Here is a 14,098-nt window from a genome sequence, read left to right as displayed (position 1 = left end):
GCCGAGCTCTGTACTTGACTGGCAACTCCTATAAACAATAAATGGAGCAGTAGCACAGCACATGTTCGTAACTCCCTTTTAATGGGACTCCAGGGGCCCCATTCTCCAAATTTCAGAGGGTTCCAGAACGCAGACCCTCAGCTATCATACACTTATCCTTTATTCATAGGTTTTAATGGCAGAAAAAAACCTTTATGGTTAAAATTGGCTAGGTCTCAAGGAGTTAACGTATGCCATTTAATTGAGGATAAACAAATTAATGAGTATGAAAAAGAACATTACATATTGCTTTAATGTTGCCAATGGAGAGCCCTTTCTCTGAATGTTTTATGCATTTTCAGTAAGCACAGACATGTTGGTACATGTTATAGAAACTAAGCGAGAAGGAATGACTCACAGAGCGTGACACCTTATGTAAGAATGAAGTAGTACTTTCAGCATGACCTTTGCTTTGCTGTAACTCTAAATGACTTTGCAGAAATTTCTTACTGCTCTAAGATAACACTCATTAAATACATGTGAGAATAGAATATTTGTCCGTTTCAAGGTCAGTGGTGAAATACAAGAGTGTGATAAATAAAAACTCAGAGAAGTTATAAAGAAAAGCATACTAATGTAGAATGTAGAAACCAAAACAATGAATGCTGTGCCCAATACTTCCCTGTTCACATGTTGTCTCAGTAGCAGGATCTTCTGGACTCATCTGACTAGTCATGGGTTGTGGCTGGCTGCCAGCACTTTCTGTACAGACAGAGTTTTCATGGTCTTAAGAACAATTCGTGCTCAGTTATGTGAAAAACAGTTTTTAAACCAGGCTATATGTTTATACAGTTATAAAATTATATACAAGAACCGTCATTAGAGCACATGTATTTCAGGAGTCGTTCACATTTAAGTGTGTAAACATGATATTAATAACCCTTAGATTAATTTGTTGCAGAAAAGGTCAACATTTCCGAGAATTAAAACAGCTGAAACACGAAAGTACAGCACTTGTCAAACTCGCTTACCCTGCATGCTCAATCCAGTATTTTGCTATGCTAGTACATCTAGGATATAGTTAAATCCCTGGCAAGATTTAGCTTGTTAGGGACTTTTGTAAGTTGTGTTATCATGCCTGGATTTTTATAGGACGAAAGGCAGGCTAGCTAGTGGGGCTTTTCATCCTGCTACCTGTGCCGCTCCAGGTTTTCAGACGAGCTCAAAGAAGCACACAATTGATAGACAAGTATCTGGAAGAAAGCAGCTATGTTTTCCTTATCCTGTAAAATAATGTAAAGGGTCGTATCATTAGAACCTTCTAAGGTATATGGACATCATAAAGGATGATTGGGATCTCCCTCTATGAGCCATATTAGAAATTTGATAAGTAAGAGCAGCTAGAATTCGGGCAGATCTAACCAAAATCTACTTGTACACCAAACGTTCCCTGGCAATAACAACTGATAGCTGTGGGGCCCTATAGCTAGACTTGCAATGATCAGATGATTGCTGGGGAAGCTGTCTTCAGAGAAGGTGTTTCCTGAGACAACTTCTTTAACAGTTTTATTGGGATATCATGAGGGGGATAAAAAAAACCAAGATAGGCTAAAATCTTTTGTTTCCCCTAAATTAAGTAGTTCCAGGAGTGTCTGAAGGAGTGTTTATACATCACCAATAGAATCAACAAGGTTGATTTAATCTTCTAAGCTGGTTTAAAAACCATCTTTCGTTGGCCGCATATCATCCCGTGTAATAGGGCATGTATGGCCAACAATGATAGAAGTAAAGGGTGCATGAATGATCCAACAATCATTCATGTGGCCCTGCCTGAACGATTATCTACCCACTATTAGGCTCCTTATGTGAGCACCAGTCTACTTGATTGGCGTATGTACTGAGCATGGGTCTGCTGTGTAATACTTCACTAACTGCAGAACTGATCTTGCCTGTTGGCTGGATGACAGTAAAAGCAGTCTACAACCAGCAGTTCTCTCATACTGCCAATTCTGACACATGGTGGTGCTACAAAGAGCCACATTTAGAGTAAGCACTCTAAAATAGCTCTGATTATACAAATAGTCAGTTTGTAAAGCATCTCCTTTGAGTCTTCAAAACCAATGTCCCAATACAATTTGCACACAATGCAGTAAATAAAATGCATTAAATAAAAGAGGCATGCAGGACTGGTGCAAATATTTTTGCCACCCTGGGAAAAACCTTATTTTTCTTCCCCCCACCCCTTGGCACCACACATTGTTTTAACCTTTTATGCGCGCCCACCTTACCAATACTGACACATAACCACTATCATTACCACTGAATAATGACTGACTAATATCACTATACTCTTAACGAACAAAATCGACTGTACACTGACAAATATTCCCACATACTGTACAATGACAATAAAGTAGATACAAGCTGTATATAGGCCCTGAAGACCGTATAAGTGATACAGCTAAATGTAGTGACTCATTGCCCTCATATAGAGCAGGTTCCCTCACATACATTGCCCCAATATAGAGCAGACCCCCTTACATACATTGCCCCCCATATAGGGCAGACCCCCTCACATACATTATTCCCATATAGAGCAGGTCCCCTTACATACATTGCCCCATATAGAGCACGCCCCCTTACATACATTGCTCCCATATAGAGCAGGCCCCCTTACATACATTGCCCCCATATAGAGCAGGCCCTCTCACATACTTTGCCCTCATATAGAGCAGGCCCTGTCATATACATTGCCCCAATACAGAGAAGGTCCCCTCACATACATTGCCCCTATATAGAACAGGCTCCCTCACATACATTGCCCCAATGCAGGAGGTCCCTTCACATACATTGCCCCCAATTTAACAGACTTAATGAAAAAATAAAAAAACACCACTTACCTCTCCATCGATTTCCCCGAAGCTCCAGACACCTCTCTCTTGTGACTCCTATTCTTTCTGTGCAAGCAACAACAGACTGTATAATGCTGCCCGCACAGGAAGCACTGCATGAAGTGACATGATGGAGCCATGCAGCTCCATCCTGTTATGCCCTAGAGAGCTTTGAACTCCTTCTTTAAGGAGAACATAAAGTTTAAAGCATCCCAGATCCCCAGTTATAGCCCTTAAACACTGGGCACTTTAGGCCAGCGCCTATAGGTGGCGAGGTACTCGCCCTGGAGGCATGCCCACAATTAAGGATTGTCCCCAATTTTATTTTAACTGTGAATTATTGGATTTATACATTGACTGTTGACAGAACATATTCATTTTCCTTCAGTTTTTTTCTCTCACACTCTAAACTACTGTATATTTTGTATGGAGGGACAGTTCTTTTTAGGTTGACGCTATGTTAATAAAATAACTCTAATTTTAATAATAGCTACTGTAAGAATAAAACAGATAATAAAACTATAGGCAATTGTTTTAGAACTTTTTAAAGCTATGGACACGAAAAACCAAATAAGTTTTTAGGATATGACTTTTGCACATCATAGAGTATAGTACTGCACAGTGCTGTTGGTAACACGGTACAGTGTGTCACACATTTGGATTCTTCATGGTAGGGGGAAGTTTTTGGTAACTAGACTTTATAATCATTCTATAATCATAGACTTTCGACTGAGCTGCCACGTCTACATGTTACTTATTAAACAGCTAAATCTGCTTGTGCTGGCACAGCTGACACTCCCGTGATGATTGTCATAGGGATTATACGTGTATTGGGTTAGTGAGGAGTTTCATAAAACCTCAGATTAGTTAGTAAAGTCTTTAACTCATTAAGTACTAAGAAGTAATCAGGTAAAACTTTCAAGAAAGATCAAAGGGGTTAATTATTATTATTATTATTTTTAAATGATGGCTTATCCTTAGGATAGGAATTATTATAATATCGGTTGGGAAGGGGGGTGCGCCAATCAGCTGACTGTGGTGGCTTACGCTGTTGCTTTGTCATTGCTTATCAGGCACAGCCCTGTACATTTGTTAGTGGTTGTACCTGGTTAAAGACAGGTCATCAATATTAAAATCCCATGTGCTAAACTGGCTTTCATGACATACCCTGGCCCTTGGAATCTAGGAGGGGGATCACACATGTCAGATAAAATTTTTGTCCATGATACCCCTTGTGTGATTTCTGTACAAATACAATGTTAAGAAATCACATGCAGAAATCACATATTGGAAAAATCTATCTAGCCCAATCCTATGAAAGAGCTATGGTAGCAGAAATTGCAAAAAAAATGTAAAATTGGCAAAAAAAATAAAAATTTGGCATGTCACAGAGACATGTCCAAAGTTTTTATTGGCCAGGGTTTCAGTGCTGAGACCCCCAATGATCAGGAGAGTGGCTCTCTGTATCGCTGCTCCATTATAAGCCTATGGGGCAGTGGGACAAAGATTGATGAGAACTGGGAAGTGAAGCGTGCTACCATGAGCTTATCTCCACTCATTTTCCTGGTCATTTGGGGTCTCAGCACTGAGACCCGACCAATAAAAACTTGTCAACAGTTGTTTTTTTTTATCCAAATGGAGGCAAAGAAATAGAAGACACTCACAGTTCTGATGTAGTGCAGGATTCTTTATTAGGGTACGTTCACACGCGCAGATTTTCGCAGCGTATTTAGCTGCGGATCCGCTGGTGAAGGCCCCGCTCTATGCTGGCTTTACATGTGCCTGCTGGTAGCGGCAATACGCCGCTACGAGCAGACACACTGCAGCGATGTGTGCGGCGTACTCGCACATTGCGGCCGCTCTCCCTGCTCTTAGCTAGGCAGAGAGCTCCCGTGATGTGGGAGTATACTGCGACTCGCACATCGCAGTGTGCCTGCTGGTAGCGGCGTATTACCACTATGAGCAGGCACATGTAAAGCCAGCATAGAGCGGGCCTTCACCAGCGGATCTGCAGCGTAAAATACGCTGAAAATCCGTGCGTGTGAACGTACCCTTACAGATGCTTTAAAAGTCCATAAGTGGGATGCCGGAGCGGGACCAAGCAGGTGCCATGGTTATAGCCATATCGCGCCTCGGCGCTTCATCAGACCATGCCTATCCTTAGGTGAATGGCCAGGTAAATACCTTCTGACCAGTGATGCCTCAGGGTAAGGGTGTTAACGTCTTCATTAAGAAATAGTTAAGTTAAAATACATTGAGATGTCAAAATAGCAACAAGCAGATACTTTTTCTCATAGCAAGCAAGTGTATCATGAAAACATGTCAGCATTCCACCTTTATCTGCATAAAGTAAAATTATTATGAGTGCCGAAAAACCACTCCTACAAAAAAAAATGCTCACGTCTAGGCGGTCATTCAGACCTAATCCACCTTGAGCGTTGGTTTTGAGAATCCACTTGGCTTCTTTCTGTAAGAGGGTTTTGCGTCTGTCAGCATCTTCTATAGGTGTAATTTTTTCTATGCCGAAAAATTATAAGTTTTTTTTTATATATAACAGGTACACTTTTTTAATGCCAGCTATGATAGAAAGGTATAAGGACACACAGTGCATCACAGATTGTTGTGGATGGGGCTGCAAATTGACAATATAATGGCTGATTGTTGTACATTACAGATGTGTGCTTTAGTCTACAGTGAATGTACATACAGTATTTGTGTAAAAGGTAGTTGCACAACCTGTACTTTCTGTACTTTATCACAAAAAAAAGGTCTGTGGGCACATCACAATTTAAGCTCTGTTTCATATCTTGCTCAGAAAATGGGGCATCCAATTGACTTCTTCAACATGAATAAAGTAAAAAAAAAAAATCAAGCAAGGCATGTCTGTAACAGACATAAATGATGAATCTATTATGTAAGTTATTTTAGGGAATACTACCCATAACATATCTGTGCTTAGTTTATTTTATTGTAAAAACTTTGAATATAAATTATTTTCTATTGACAGATATTGATGGCATATTATTAAGATGTTCCATCAAAGTCGGATTGAATAGGAATCTAACCAGTATGATCCCTGTTGATCTGTAAAAACTAAAAGGGAACCTCTCATGTTGAAGATACAGTCCAGTCTATAGGCATCATGTTTAAGAGCAGAAAGAGCTGAGAAGATTGATATGCAAATTGGAGAAAAATATATAGTATACATTTTTTTTATTCACCTAAACCTCTGTTAATTTTAGGCTTGGAGTCAAGTGGGAGGTCCTAATCAGTAATTGATGGCCTTCAATTACTGATTATGACCACCCACTGGACCCCTAAGCCCAGAATGAGCAGATATTTAAATAAATATGTTACAAGTTATATACATTTATTTTTATTTAAAACTATATATTACTCTAGACACATAGGAGTCACTTTAAGGCTGCCTACATATTAGAAAAAAGTTGTATGAGACTCCCATTTTTAGTGGGACCAGACACCTGTCAAATGTGTATGGGGCCTCCCAACAACTATGTAAGGTGCATTTCCGCTTCAAATGTTAGATGTACTAACAAAACACTGTATAAATTCAGCTCCTGATTCCTCCTGCATGGTAGGACCATTATAGTCAATAGGTGACCATGCTGCCTATGGAGAAAGCATTGTACCTGAACCCTGTTAAGGTTTCATTAATGGCATATCCCAGAGATATGTCCTCATGAGACAAGGCCTTTAACAATATATAATATCTTTAATAATAAGCTGTTTCATTTTACGTACCATTAACCATAATTTTGAAGCCCCCCCCCCTCCAAAGACTAACTTATTTCAGAAGTTGTACAAAATATAACAAAAGTGAGAGATTACAATATAAACATTTAAAAACACTTTCTCAGTCTGTAATGCCTGTGTAAAATATGTATACTGTGGGCCTCATTTATTAAGAGTTTCGGGTTTTTACTAGTGGGAAAAGTTGTTTCAGACTTCCTCTTTATTTACTATTGGGAAAAGTCGGGAACATTTTCTGGCTAGCTTTTTCTAGGGGGATATTTCCAGCCATTTATCCACAGGATTTTCTGTGAATTCAATAGTAAATCGGGCGGGTTGTGAAACCACACCCCTTTTTGGGCCGACCACGCCCCTTTGCGCAGGCCCCACCGCTTTTCACAGTGCAATGTCGGGTTTGTCGGATTTACCAGGCGCACACTGGAGCAGACATGTCTCAGACACTCTGCGCCAAAATAACCAGACAAAAACTGGTCAGTTTCAGCTTAGTAAATGAGGCCCTATGTCCTACATATTTGCGCTGCTTCCTTAGATACATGCAATGTAACAGAAGGCAATCTTTTCTTATAGGTTTGCACAATAAAAGCATATTCTAGATAACTCTGCCTGTCTCTTTCCTAGGACATGACCTAAAGAAAAAATACACAATAACAACCTCATGACCATGAGTCAAGTAGGGGAGAAGTTAAAAGGTAAGGAAAGGTACACCACATAACTGATTGGGTAAATATTTAAAATGAAATTAATTTCTATATCTGAAATCTCAAATGGCAGATTATCTTTTTTTTTGGATCACAATGTTATCAGTGGGATCTGCTTACAACCTAATCTACAGGGGATAAAGGATCATAAAATAACAAGTTGGATTTTTTCTTTAGGTAAATGTTGGCCAAACCCTTTGATTTCTTATGTGTATGGGGGCCCAGATGTCAGTATTTTGTTTTCCAAGAATAAGCTGCCAACAGAGAAGTCTGGCACCAGCCCTAACCCGCACCCACCCATTGAAACACATAAGTGCTCTGGCCCAGCCAGCCACATCTACTATTATGTAGGTGGGAGAACATAAGATGAAAGAATAAAGCTGGCTAGTCATACACATGAGATGGCAGCTATTCCTCCCTACTCCACAGTTCAAGGGAGAGAAGGGGGTTCTGGCAGCAGCTGAGGTCCTGTGGGAACAAAGGGCACGGCATATTGAAATATAACAGGCTTAGGCTGGGTTCACATTGCGATTCTTATATACGGGGACCGGATCCGTTTGGGAGATAGGAAAACCGTGTGCTCCCGTATCCCAGTCAGACCCGGCCCCCCATCTCGTTCATTTGAATGAGCCGACCGGCGTCAGATAGTGACTCCGGTTGGCTCATTTTTGCACTCTATCCAGTTTTGTGACCGGACTTAAAACCGTGGTATACTACGGTTTTAAGTCCGGTCACAAAACAGGATGCAGGGCAAAAATGAGCCGACCGGAGTCACTATCTGTTTTTTCTCCAATCATCTGCCATTTAGAGAGATTTGGCCTATTCTGTTGAAATCGCCTGGTTCTGTAATAGACATAAGCAGCTGCCAGACACCTCTGGTCTTGGGTATGTCAGAGTGAACAATGAATTGGTAAAATGTAAACTTGGAATAAGATTGTTGTTAAATCCTGCCAAAATTAGTGATATACTTTGGCATCGCTAAGAGATTTCTGTTACTAAAAATCTGATCAAATTCTAATCAAACTGTCACTGATTTTAATGAAACTTTGCTTAGAATGTTTTCTCAGATGATAGAATGTTTCCAGGAACAGAAATCTCTGAGCAGTACCAAAGGGCTTTTTTTCTGGATTGAAAATAACTTTATTAGAAACCAGTCATCATAAACATACATGCAGTGTGCTGCAACCCAGCACTTTGATAGCTCTGTAGAGGTCTTTCTCTTCAGAAATCAGTGGAGGTCCGAGATCACAGCATTTGATCAGAATGTGATCAGATTTTCTCATCTCTATCACATGTGACAAAGAGATATTTTTGAATGGTTAATCTTGTAAAACACAGAACTTTTTACACATTTGTCTTAATTTAAATGCAAATTAAAGGTTTTGGTGTTTTATTTTTCTGGAAGTATGTCAATGGAGAAAGCAGTCATGAGTGCACATCTTCCATTACTATAGTCACCTCTTTTATGTGAGATCCTCTTTTTAATCATGTAATGTTATTTTTTTCATCAGCCCCCTAGCCCTATATTGCCTACTCCACCTAGTCACCAACTTAAGCAATGAAATGGACAAAAGGGGCAGTGGCAGACATGTCCTCTTCATGCATCTCTATGGGAGAGCCGAAGCGCTGCACTTGGGTATCTCCGGCTCTCTCATATAGCTGTGTGTGGGTCACAGCTTTGAGCGGTGGTTGACACAGCTCTTTTCATGCAGAGAGCCAGGGTGCCAAGCGTGAGGTAGTGGGGGTTCCCAGCAGTCGGACTCCCTGTGATCTGAGACTTATCCCCTATCCTTGGAGTACTGCTTTAAAGGATTTCTAACCATTTTACTCAATGTACAAATTTTCCAAAGCAGGGAGGTAGATCATCCGACCCGTATTTATCTGCCAGCAACACTTTAACATAACCCAGTGCACAAAGACATTCCTATATATATGTAAATCTATCCATACTGTTAGCTGAACCACAACAATTTGGGTGGAAATGGCAAACCATATATAGTGTATAGGGTCTTTCCGGTAAACGGATAGGGCAATTGGATTTCAATGTGCCCAATCCTTTAGTTTTTAGGCACGATAACTTGCCACCAGAGGTGCAAATGTATGGGGTAGATAGGAAGAGATAGCTGTTTGACCCATATCTATTTAGGTGTTTGGGCAGCTGGAGGGTAACTACCAAAATTGAGGTTCTTGATAATTATTACTGCAGAACAGCTAAGACTTAAAGGGGTACTCTGGTGAAAGCCTTTTTTCTTTTAAATCAACTGGTGGCAGAAAGTTAAACATATTTGTAAACAACTTCTATTAAAAATCTTAATCCTTCCAGTACTTATTAGCCGCTGAATGCTACAGAGGAAATTCCTTTCTTTTTGGAACACTGATGACATCACGAAAACAGTGCTCTCTGCTGACATCTCTGTCCATTTTACCAACCATGCATAGCAGATGTATGCTAAGGGCAGCATGGTGGCTCAGTGGTTAGCACTGCTGCCTTGCAGTGCCGGGGACTTGGGTTCAAATCCCACTAAGGACAACAATAAATAAAGCGTTATTATTATTATAAAAATGTCAGCAGAGAGAACGGTGGTCGTGATGTCATCAGAGAGCATTCAAAAAAGAAAAGAATTTGCTCTGTAGTATTCAGCAGCTAATAAGTACAGGAAGGATTAAGATTTTTTAATAGAAGTAATTTACAAATATGTTTAACTTTCTGCCACCAGTTGATTTAAAAGAAAAAAGGTTTTCACCGGAGTACCCCTTTAACTTGGCATATTACACATTGTGAAAAAATGTGCCTTTCTCATATGACTTTCTAATGTAAGCAGACAAAACACACCATACATCTTCTTTTCACTGGATTTAAAGGAGCTCATATAATTTATTCAGAATCTAATGTGCTAGGGTCTAGAACACTGTAAAATAAACTTCCTTACTTATTCAAATAAATTGGATGCATTCCTTTCAAGTTTCTCTCTCTATCTATTCATTCATCCATCCCATAGATGTAAAGCTGGCTACACACGTTTTCTATACGTAGATCACATGAGAACAGTCACGTGCCTGTTTTAGGACTACGGTTGCTCCCAAACGCTGCAGCATTTCGGAGTGAATTAGACCACTGAAATAAGGGAAACATTGAATTAGCTTTTATGTAATTGTTTAAATAAGGCTATGTTCATACTTAATAAGTCCCTTACATTTGGAGTGTATATCAGATTACCAGGAGAATAAAAAGCTGATGTATATTACAGAGTCCCCTTGTCGGAACTGCTGAGCTTAATGGACTGAACATATGCCAAAAAAGCATTTCCAAGCATATACTGTTATTTTGTGGTACTCAAAAGTACATCCACCTGCACTTTTGAGTCTTGTAAAATATAAAGTATACTGTATATTAAAAAAAAATTTTACCAAACATGTTGGACTAGACTAATTTTTAGGTCCAAGCTCAAGCATATATAGAATTGGAAAATTACCCAAATGTAGTCACTAAATTACTATGTTCAGGCCATTTAAGTCGATAGGGCCTATTCAAGTTCCTGCACCTATATGTCAGCATCACACTGTGACATTTTTCCTATGTATACGTGCAACGGAAGGCACAAATGTTATGTGAATGAGCCCTAACTTGCATCTAGATATACATTTCCAAATGAATGGCCATTCCTGTAATGCAATGTGAATAACACTACTGCCACAGTCCTGTAGATCTGTCCTACAGTATAATGAGAGTTTTATTCTTGTCGGTGTTTGGGAACCATTCAATAAATTGGTACCATTGAACGGCAAATGAGAAAATGGAAGAAACTAACGAGTCAGGCTGGAGTGGAGCCAGGCTGTCTGGCGGTACACCACAAAGGAGTGTGTCTGTACAGGATATTATTAGACTTTTAGTGATTTCTTTCATAGCATTTTACATGAGAAAAGGAGAGAAACAGGAAACTTTGATAAGCCAAAATCAACAGGCAAAAGACATATGTGAGCAGCCAACACAATCTTGCAGCAAATAGCATGTGATGAGTTGAGAAGAACTGCACGTTGTTAATATATCACCTATCTTGCACTAATGCAAAAGAAAGATTCTATTAGGGTATGTGGGTGTTGTAGAGAAGTTCCCCCTTCTACGGACTTCACCAGAATAGGGATGATCCAGAATGGACAGCTACCCTGTAAGATATGACGGCCATATGTGGGCTGACATGGCTATTGCCAAGCATAAGAGCGGATTGCCAGGGATTGGAGAAGTTGGACATGCACAATTTAACTGATTTGGTTTAAAAAGGAACCAGTCAACAGGTTTTACCCTATATAACGGGCGGTAAAATAAGGTTTTTCACCATGTTTTGATTTCCTCCTGCCCATAAAAGTTTCCTAGTTCATATGCTAATGAGGCTCATGTAGTCATATTGGCACCACAAAGTAATCACTGCTCCCTGGCCTGTAATGACACCTATTCGGGCATGAACAGGCACAGCCGACGTAAACTCTCACATCACTGAAATCTTGCGCAGCAATATCTGTGCATGATGCAGCTTCTGGGCTAGCACAAGACTTCAGGGAATTTAGTGGTAACACTAGGCCATGCGGGTTGGCGATCGGACATGTAATAAGCCATGTGTGCATGGGTCCTTAGAAAATAGAGCAGCAATGTGCACATGAGGCTTCATTCTGATGGTAGACTCAGACTCAGAATGGGTCTCCCAAACAATCATATATATATATATATATATATATATATATATATATATATATATATATCTCAAATTGTGTGTGTGTGTATGTTTAAGCAAAACTTCCAAATGCCTGTAGATATTTCAATGAAACTTAGTACATGTTACTTATATGTGAAGTATAAATATAGTATCCCTAACCCACACCTCTTTGCAAGCGTAGGAGTTTTTCTCCGAAGTTCCATCCAAGTCTATGGTACATCTCCTGGAGGCGCTACTCTCTCTATTCTATGTGTCATCACAGCACAGAGGCGCATGATGAGAAGGCGATACAGCGGCCGGAGCACAGTGACATCACGGCTCCAGCCCCTACTGACATCACGTCCCACCCCCTTAATGTAAGCCTATGGGAGGGGGCTTGACTGACGCCCGTGTATCACCCCGCCATCACACACAGAGATTTTCCTCTGGGCGTTGTTGACAGTGGGGTGCCGCTACTGAGAACACGGGGGTCCCCAGCGGCGGGACCCCCGTGATCAGACGTCTTATCCCCTATCCTTGGATAGGGGATAAGATGTCTAAGGGCGGATTCCCCTTTAATAGTATGTGGGAGTGCTGGTCTTTGCCCGCATGGACCGACCCTCTTATTGCCATATTCATCATGACTCTGCATTAGATGCCAGTATGACTGTATAATACATGGCAGTGTGACTCTTCTACAAGGCAGCAGTAACTTCTAGCCAAGTGCTAGAACCAATCCCTAAGTTACTATTTGGGGTTACCCTGATCTGCTGACTATTTTTTTTTATCTTGTTGTGGGTTTTATGAAGTTTATGTGTATTTTGTATGGTGCTTTTAACATATATTGATTATACATGATATATACTGACCAAGGCGGCACACAAGGGCCCGTGGACCGCAGGCCATTTTTAGTTTATTTTATATATAATTTATCTTACTGTTCTATTCATCCTATTTTTAGTCACCATGGGTATAGGTGGCAGTTGGCTGGCTCAGGTCTTCATTGGTGATTAGTTTGACAAGAGCCTCTCCGATTCTATATTTTCTATATAAGGACAATATATGAGATCAGGATTCGAGGACTGGATATAATGACGAGATATTGGGTCGGGAAATATGAACAGTATATGATGTTGGGATATGAAAGTGGGATATAAGAACAGGATATGAGGACAGAATATGAGGTTGGCATTCGAGGACAGGTTATGAGATCAGGATACGAGAGTGGGATATGGAGTCGGGGTATGATGAACAAGGTTTACGTAGCAAGACCGGGCAACGCAGGTATTCAGCTAGTAACTTCTACTGGTGAACAAACGTGATATGAGGTCAGGATATAACAACAAGATAGGAGGTCGGGATATAAAAACAGGAAATGAGGACGGGGTATGAGTTTGGCATATGAGGACAACATAGGAGGTCGGCATAAAAGGACAAGTTGTGAGGTTTGGAAATATGAACAGGATATAACACTGGGATATGAAAATGGGATATAAGAACAGGATATGAGGACGGGTTATGAGAACAGGATACAAGGATGAGAACGAGATATGAGGATGGAATATGAGAACAGCAGACGAGGATGAGACATGAGAATGGGATTAGAGGTCGGCATATAAGAATGAGGACAGGTTATGATTAGAGATGAGCGAACTTACAGTAAATTTGATTCGTCACGAACTTCTCGGCTCGGCAGTTGATGACTTATCCTGCATAAATTAGTTCAGCTTTCAGGTGCTCCAGTGGGCTGGAAAAGGTGGATACAGTCCTAGGAAAGAGTCTCCTAGGACTTTATCCACCTTTTCCAGCCCACCGGAGCATCTGAAAGCTGAACTAATTTATGCAGGATAAGTCATCAACTGCCGAGCCGAGAAGTTCGTGACAAATCGAATTTACTGTAAGTTCGCTCATCTCTAGTTATGAGATCAGGACAGGAGAGCGTGATATGGTGTAGCGATATAAGGACGAAATACGAGTACAGGATATGAAGATAAGAGCGTCATTTTTTCTTTTCCTGTCCCACAAGGCTTAAGTATCTAGACCAGGGAGTGCCAGGGTACTCATCTAGTAC

Source organism: Hyla sarda, chromosome 2 (genome assembly GCF_029499605.1).
Source record: "Hyla sarda isolate aHylSar1 chromosome 2, aHylSar1.hap1, whole genome shotgun sequence".
NCBI classification, from domain to species: domain Eukaryota; kingdom Metazoa; phylum Chordata; class Amphibia; order Anura; family Hylidae; genus Hyla; species Hyla sarda.
The sequence above is the reverse complement of the archived record's forward strand: the minus strand, read 5'-3'. Positions refer to the sequence as shown.